Source organism: Nannospalax galili, unplaced genomic scaffold, assembly GCF_000622305.1.
Source record: "Nannospalax galili isolate Female #2095 unplaced genomic scaffold, S.galili_v1.0 scaffold227, whole genome shotgun sequence".
NCBI classification, from domain to species: Eukaryota; Metazoa; Chordata; class Mammalia; order Rodentia; family Spalacidae; genus Nannospalax; species Nannospalax galili.
The window spans coordinates 2263457-2271918 of record NW_008360303.1 but is presented as its reverse complement, the minus strand read 5'-3'; the positions used below and the strand labels follow the sequence as shown (position 1 = coordinate 2271918).

General features: G+C 36.5%; 1 non-coding gene across 1 annotated transcript; it reads left to right on the top strand.

Annotated features, from left to right (window-relative positions):
• The first annotated feature begins 622 nt into the window (after positions 1–622).
• On the top strand, positions 623–729 carry LOC115068632. The gene has a single exon (XR_003847964.1). It is a non-coding gene; the product is annotated as a U6 spliceosomal RNA (small nuclear RNA).
• The last annotated feature ends 7733 nt before the right edge of the window (positions 730–8462 follow it).

Here is an 8462-nt window from a genome sequence, read left to right as displayed (position 1 = left end):
TTCATTTCAAGAGTTGTTTGGGAAATTAAGCCTCTAGTGAGTATATTGATCATTTTATGTACACTTTAGCCACTTTATTTGTTTCAAAAATATGATTTTTGTATCTGGACTTAAGACATGTTCATCATTAGGTACCATTCTTTCTACTGGATTTCAATATAAAATATATGCAATTATCTGTGTTTTTAGTGTGTGGTGTTCTATTTTAAAACTGTCATCTTGTTCACTCTGGGAATTATTGGTGTTAATTTTGTTCACATTTGCTCAGACACTTACTTGTCAGTGTCTTTGAGAGATCAGAAGAAAAAAATTGTCTCTTTAAACACCAAAATGTTTAGAAAAGGAATTTGAATATTGAAATTGGACGAAGGTAAAAGAGATGCTGAATACAAGAGAGGGATATAGGGATTTTTTCCAAAGATGTCTTAGGCTAGGAAAATCTGTTTTGAATTAAAGAGTGACCTATGTTTCAAATAATATTTTGAGTCCAAGTGTATTCTGACACACCTGTGACTAAGAATTGGCTTCTTGGGTCCTAACCTAGAAGCACATTTTTTTTTGACCTGTTGTACTACACAAATGGAGCATAAGTTGAGGCATACATGTTAAAAATAGAGCAGGCATGCTTGCTTCAACAGTACATATACTAAAATTGGAATGGTACAGAGAAGATTAGCACGGACCTTGCACAAGGATGACATGCAAATTTGTGAAGTGTTCCAAAAATGCAATGAGCGGGGGGCTGGAAAGATGTCTCAGTGGTTAAGAGCACTTGCTGCTCTTCCAGAGGAACCAGGTTTGGTTCCCAGCACCCACATGACAACTAACAATCATCCATAACTCTAGTTCCAGGGGATCCTATGACCTCTTCTGACCTCTGTATGCATTGCACTTATTTATGTTCAGGCTAACCATCCATGCACATTAAAAAAAAAAAACTCTAAAAGAAATAAAGGTTATGGCATTTCAAATTATGGATGGCCTATTTTCAGACTAGCAAGAATAGGCCACAGTTTGTCTTCAAAGTTTGTTTGTGATTCTGTTCCTATAGACTCTCCTTGGGCCTTAGCCTTTTCCCCCTAAGGATGCCAGAGAGTGCTTGACTAGCCAGAATGAGTTTTCCAAATCCCACTGCCGACATGCTCCTATTTGGGGACCATCTCCATGTCCTGCCACTGGTCCAGAACCTAAGCATTCTCTGCTAGCTTTTAAGAAAAAGCCCACCCTGTTCCAACTGGATCTCCTTGAGACTTGGCCCTGTGCCTCTGAGGCAGCCAGAGAATGCCTGACTAGCTGGGGGAGATAGCCAGATCCCTCTGTGCCAGGTAACCATTCCATTGCTTTGAGAACAGCCTCAGTCTCTTGGTTTCAGGGCTCACACCTTTGCTTAGCTAGTTAGAATCGTCTATGGCGATGCCTAATACATTAGTTTGGGCCTATCACATCAGCTTCGATCTCCTGGAGGGCTCCTGACTAACCTACTTGGATCCATCAGATACTGCCAATAAAAAAAAATCAAAAGAGAGAATCTGCAGACCGGATCAATTAACTATTCATATGCGATCAGAAATAACCAAGGTGGTACATCAACAATATAAACAGAATGAAACTTTAACACAAGAAGCACAGGCTTGCATTCATATTAGAGACATAAGCCACAAAAGAAATCAACATGCCCAGAACACAATGAAAAATATAAATATTATACAAAAAATACACCAAAATAATAAGTCTCCACTAAACCCCACCAGTACTGTTAAAGTATTCTGAACTGAGAACTACCAAGAGGAACCCCAGAACACCACAGAATTTAAAAGAACAATCATCAACACTATCAAAGAAATCAATAAATTTAAATAATATTTAAATAATTCAATGAACACAAAGAAAATTAGAGGAAACCTCCTGACTGACGTTTAAGAAAATACAAATATATGAATGAATGAAATGACAAAGACAATTCAGGATTTGAAAAGTGAATTTATGAAAGACATAGAAATACTGAAGAAAATTCAGGCTGAAATGAAGGTGGAACTGAAAAACTCAATAGACCAATTTAAAATGACAGGAAAAAAGCCTCACCAATAGAATGAATGAAATGGAGACCAAAATATCAAGACTTGACAATAAAGGTGATGGATCGCACTGTTTAAGCAAAGAATATGGAAAATTTTGTGAAACATAGGAAAGGAGTATGGAGGAAATGTGGGACATCATGAAAAGACCAAATTTATGCACTGTAGACATAGAGGTAGGTGGAGAATCCCAGGTCAATGGATTATGGGAAAAAATATCTAATTTAAGGAAAAGCATAACCATACTGATACAAGAAGCACAGAGAACATCAATTAGATAGATAGGACCAGAACAGAAACTCTGCATAGCAGATCATAGTAAAAGTACAAAAGTACAAAACAAAGAGAGAATAATGAAATCTTCAAGATTAAAATAACAAGCTACATTTAAAGGAAAACCTATCAGAATTATAGCTGACTTTTCCAAGAAAACTATCAAAGTCAGACAAGTCTGCAGCAAAGAATTCCAAGTTATAAATGATTATAGATGCCAACCCAGAATACTTTACACAGAAAAGTTCTCTATCATTGTCAAAGGACAAAGAAAAGTCTTCTGTGACATGATTAGGCTGAAAGAATTCATGTTAAAAAAAATCAACCCTCCAGAGAACACTCAAAGAAATAAGAAGAATTCAAGAAAGGAGTGACCATAACCTAGACACTATAGAAAGAATACAAATGATGGTATAAGTATGGAAACACAAATTAGGACCAAGAACAAAAACATAATTTAAAATGACAGTAAGTAATACACATCTTCAATAATAACTTTAAATACCAATGGCCTCAAATCCCTATCAAAAGAAACACACTAGTTGAATAGGTTAAGAAACACAATTCATCTTATTTTTGTCTACAAGAAACTTATTTCCTTCAAAGATAGGCACCACCTTAGGACAAAAGAATGGAAGAAATTATTCCAAGTAATTGGAACTAAGAAACAAGAAGGCATTGCTATTCTAAAATCTGACAAAATAGACTTCCAATTAAAATTAAACAGAATAAAGAAGGTCACATCATTCTGATCAAGACAACAATTTACTAAGAAGTCACTGCAATCATCAACATGCATGTACCAAAGTCATGTGCACCCAATTTCATAAAGAGACTACTACATGAATTTAAAACACAGTTCAACTCCAACTCATTAGTAATGAGTGGCTTCAATATCCCAAAGTCTTCAATATTCAAGTCAGCTGGACAAAGAATAAATAAATAAACAGCTGAAATGATATAATACATAAAATGGACTGTACAAACCTCTACTAAACATTCCACCCAAGCACCTATGAATACACATTCTACTCAGAAGCACTTGGAAGTTTCTACAAAATTAACCCCAAACTCAGACATAAAGCAAACAACAAACACTGAAGACCTGAAATAGTTGCATACATTCTATCAAACCACATTACAGTAAAAGTTAAATCAATTGCAAAAGAAGCTCTTGGCAGTAAACAAACTGATGAAAATTAAACAACACACTCCTGAGTGATGAATGGTGCAGAGAAGAAATCAAAGAAGAAATAAAAATTATTCCTGAGGCTAAATGAAAATGACGACTCAATAAAATAATCTCTGTGACACATTAAAAGAAATCCTAAGAGGTCTTTAAAGCTCTGAGCACTTATATTTAAAGAAATTCAGAAAGAACAGAAATAAATGACTTAATAGTACAATCAAGAATCTTGAAACACAAGAACAAACCAAAACCAAATAAAGCAAATTAGAAGAAATAATAACAAATAGCAGAAAATATTGAAATAGAAACAAAAAAAATCAACAAATCTAAGAGCTGGGTTTTGGAAAAAATAAAATAGATAGACAGATCTTTAGCCCTCAACCCAAAGAAAGAAGAGCAAATCCAAATCAGCAAAATCAGACATGGTAAGGGAAACATCATAAGAGACAAAAAAAAAGATGTAGAACATATTAAAAGAATAAAAAATGGACTGATTTTTAATTTCAGAGAAAACATCAAAGTAAAATTAAGAAGAACAACAGCTTAAACAGACCCATAACAACAAATAAGTGATGCAAAACAGTAATACAAAGGTTCCTGAGTAAAAAAGAACAGGGGCCCAGATGTAATCACAGCAGACTTTTACCAGACTTTAAAAAGTACAGCAAATACTGCTTAATGTATTCAAAATGGATAGAAACAGAGGGGGAACTCCCAAACTCCCCCTATGGTACCAGTATCACTATAATACCCAAACCATTACAAGACAAACTATAGGCCTATATCCCTAATGAATATTGATACAAAATTTAACAAAATCGTTGCAAATCACATACAGATACACATCAGAAAAATCATCCACAATGACCAAGTAATCTTTATTCCAGAGATGCAGGGGTGGTTCAATAAATGTAATAAATCATATAAATGGACTTAGGAGAGACAAAATTGCCATGATCAACACAATAGACACAGAAAAAGCCTTTGAAAAAATCCAAAGTTCATTTAAGATAAAAGTCCTAGATGGAATTTCTTTGTTGGGAATACACTTCAACATAATTAAAGCTATATGCAACCAACTCCCAGTCAACATCATTCTAAATGTAGAAAAACTGGAAGCATTCCCATCAAACGCTGAAACCAGATGAGGCTGTCTGTTATCCCTGCTCCTTTTCATTACAGTGCTTGAAACTACCTAGAAGAATAAGACAAGAGAATTAAAGCAGTACTAATTGGAAGAGAAGAGGTCAATATTTTTATTTGCAGATGATATATTATATATACTATATCTCAAAAATTCTGCATGAAAACTTCTTGAAGTGATCAAGACTTTCAGCAAAGTACCAAGTTACAAATTTTATCTAAAAACCCAATAGCTTTCTATATAAAGGTAACAAGCATCAGAGAAATTCTTCAGGGAAACACTTCCATTCACAATAGCACCAAAAAATCAATCTAGAGATAAAACTAACCAAAGATATTAAAGATCTATTCAATGAAAATGTTAAATTGTTGAGGAAAGAGATTGAGGTACACACAGGAGATGCAAACACCTCCTGTGCTCATAGATTAGTAGAATCAATTCAGTGAAAATGGCCATCTACCAAAAGCAATTTATATAAGCAATGCAATCCCAATTAAAATCCCCGTGACATTTCTTCACAGAAATAGAAAAATCCAATCTATTTTTTTTTATGGAAGCCCAAAAGACCTTAGATAGCCAAAGCAATCCTGAGCACAAATGCAATACCCGGGGGTTACCACTCAATCTGTATTAAAGAGCTATAATCATAAAAAAGCATGGAATTCACACAAAATTGGACTTGTACATTGATGGAACAAAATAGAAGACCAAAACAAAGTTCTTGCCGTTTCAGCCACCTGATGTGTGACAAGGGTGCCAAGAACACACAGTGGAAGAAAGACAGCATCTTCAACAAATTGTGCTGACAAAATTGAATCCCCACATGTAGAAGAAATTTGACCCATACCTCTCACACTACACAAAAGTCAACTCCAAATGGATCAACTGCCTCAATGTGAAACCTGAAATGCTAAAACTATTAGTAGAACACATAGGTTGTACCCTATATGACATAGGTACAGGAAAGGATGTTTTTTCTAACATTTTATTTATTGTTTTTATTTTATGTGTATGAATGTACTGCCTGCATGTATTATTGCCAGCATGTATGTAAGAACACCCGTGCCATGCAATGCCTGCCGAAGTCAGAAGAGGGCTTCGGATTACCGGGAACTGTAGTCACAGACAATTGTTTAGCCACAATGTGGATGCTAAGAATTGAATCTGGATTCTCTGCAAGAGAGCAGGTAGTGCTCTAACTGCTGAACTATCTCTCCAGCCCTAGAAAAGGACTTTCTAAATCAGATATTGGAGGCTTAAGATTTAAGGAAAACAATTAATACATAGGATCTGATTAAACTGAACAACTTCTGTACCGAAAAGTAAAGAACCAATTGAGTGAAGAGGAACTCCAAAGAGTGGGAGAAATTTTCATCAGCTATTCATCTAACAGATTTAATATTCAGAATGTACAAACAAGAAAACCAAACTTAAAAAGGTGCTATGAATTGAACACTGAGTTCTGCTCTTGAAAGAATAAAGAGCAATCCCTGAGACAGACCTTTAAAAATGTTCAATGTCTTCAGTCCTTACAGAAATGCAAATCTAAACTATTTTGAGATTTCATTTTACCCCAGTCAGATGACTAAGATTATGAAAGCAAATGACATCAAATGCTGGCTACATATTTAGATAAAATTTGTAACTTGGTACTTTGCTGAAAGTCTTGATCATTTCTGGAAAGGAGAACCCTCATGGATGTCAGGAAAGGGGCACTCTCAACCACTGTTGGTTGGATTGCAAACTGGTGTAGCCACTACGGAATTAGTATAGAGATCCCTTATAGAACTAAAAATAAATCTACCATATAATCCAGTCCTACCATTCCTTGGTATATACTCAACAGAGTCACCCTACTGCAAGGTGACTTGCTCATCCATGATTGCTGCTTCACACTAGGTGAGAAATGAAAACAAATGTCCCTCAACTGATGAATAGATAATGAAAAATGATCCATTTACACAGCTCTGAAAACTACATTATCTCATTTCTGAATCTTAGCTTTAAATCATAGATGTGAGTGTATATCCTGATGAAATGGCAGAAGCATGGAAGGAAGAAGGGGGATAAGTATGAAGGAACACAAGAGAGGGGGATATTGAGGTCAGGTGTTGGGTAGGCGACCTCCAAAAAGCTAGAACTGATTGGGGGTGGGTCTAGAGACTGACACTGAAAAACATTGAGAAACAGTGAGTGCAGAGGGAGAAAGGAGGGGGGTAACCACCATTTTTGGACACAAGAAAAGGGCAATGAACCACAAGGGAGAATGCATGCAGACCAAGTGGCATTGGTGGCAGATCTCAAAGCCTAGCCAATATGCAGAAAATGGGCCATGGGATTTTGTAAGTCACCTTTTCCCAGATATCATAAACTATACAAAACTCAAATAGAAGGTATTCTACGAGTTTTGTCAGCCCTGGGATCTCAGAGGGTGCACACACATGGGTCTCTCAAGGAGGGGAAAGGGGAATTGGGTACAACAAATGGCACAGCTGGCAGGATGATACTGGAAAGGACAAACTGCAAGAGTTCAGGAAAAGCAATGGGGTTACTCTCAGTCACATGGGTTACACATTGACTAGTGAAATATGTAACTAAAATATCGCTGGCCACTCAGATATGGATGGACTCAAAAGAGGAAATCCCCAGGTCGTAGCCATCCTGTAAATATTGGGAAATAGCTCAGTTGCTTGAGAAATGGGGCCTGCTGCCATGTGTATCTGAAAATTCTTTAAGGGTTGTGGAGAGCCTAGAAAAAAAAATTACAAGCCTTGGATGCAAAAGGGGAATCCAGAGAGGTGGCTTGGCCACTTCTTTGCATAATAAAAGATTTGTCCACTGCAAATGCAATGGCCCCAGTAGAGGCTGAAAAGAGTAAGGAGTTACTGGAAAATTGAGGCTCAGCCTCAGAGCTTGAAAGATAAAAAAAATATACAGGAGATTTTAACATGCTAATGGATAGGGAACCAGGAGTCAAAAGACCCAGGGAAAAAAACAGATAGTAATGAGAAAAGAAATGACCTAGAAATAAAAGTAGCTAAAGCTGCCCCTCATATTCAACCTTTGTTACAAAAGGAGAAAAAAGTTAACAGTACTGTAGCTAGGAGATAATACTCCACACTAGAACTGTTGGGACTAGGAAAACTTTAAAACAAGCAATTAAAGAGCTCCTCACCATGTGGATCATAGGGGTATGGGACATGGGAGCAAATAATATTTCTTTAAGTCCTTCAGAAGTATTACAGCTAAGTTATATCACTGTCCATCCATCCTTGAGACAGGCTGTTTAACCTAGGCCAATATGGAGGGGGGCAGTCCGTAATGAAATGGCTTGTGCAAGGCATTAAAGATATGTGGTCATCACCAATGGAAACTTCCATGATTAGCAGGGGATGGAGGACTATAAAAGAGGGACAGGCATTACTGAGAGAACTAGATATGAGAAAAACAATATATGATTCCCAGTTCCCCGGGCCAAATACAGCTGTGTTCACCAGAGATATAAAGGAAAATTTTATTCAACTGGGACCTTGAAAATGGTATGGAGCCTTAATGGTTTTGTTAAGTCCCTTAATAGGACAAGCTCTTTGTAAAGTTAGGGAGGCTTTGGCAGGTTTAAGTGCCTCTAACCAGCATGTAAAACATGTCCGTAAAATAATAGAACAATCCTACAAGAAATATAAGAAAGACAAGACAGGAAAAACAAGTGGTCCATTTGGGGTTACTGGAAGACAAAGGTGGAAATGTGGCAAGATTTATGTCGAGCCCAAGTTCCTAAAGA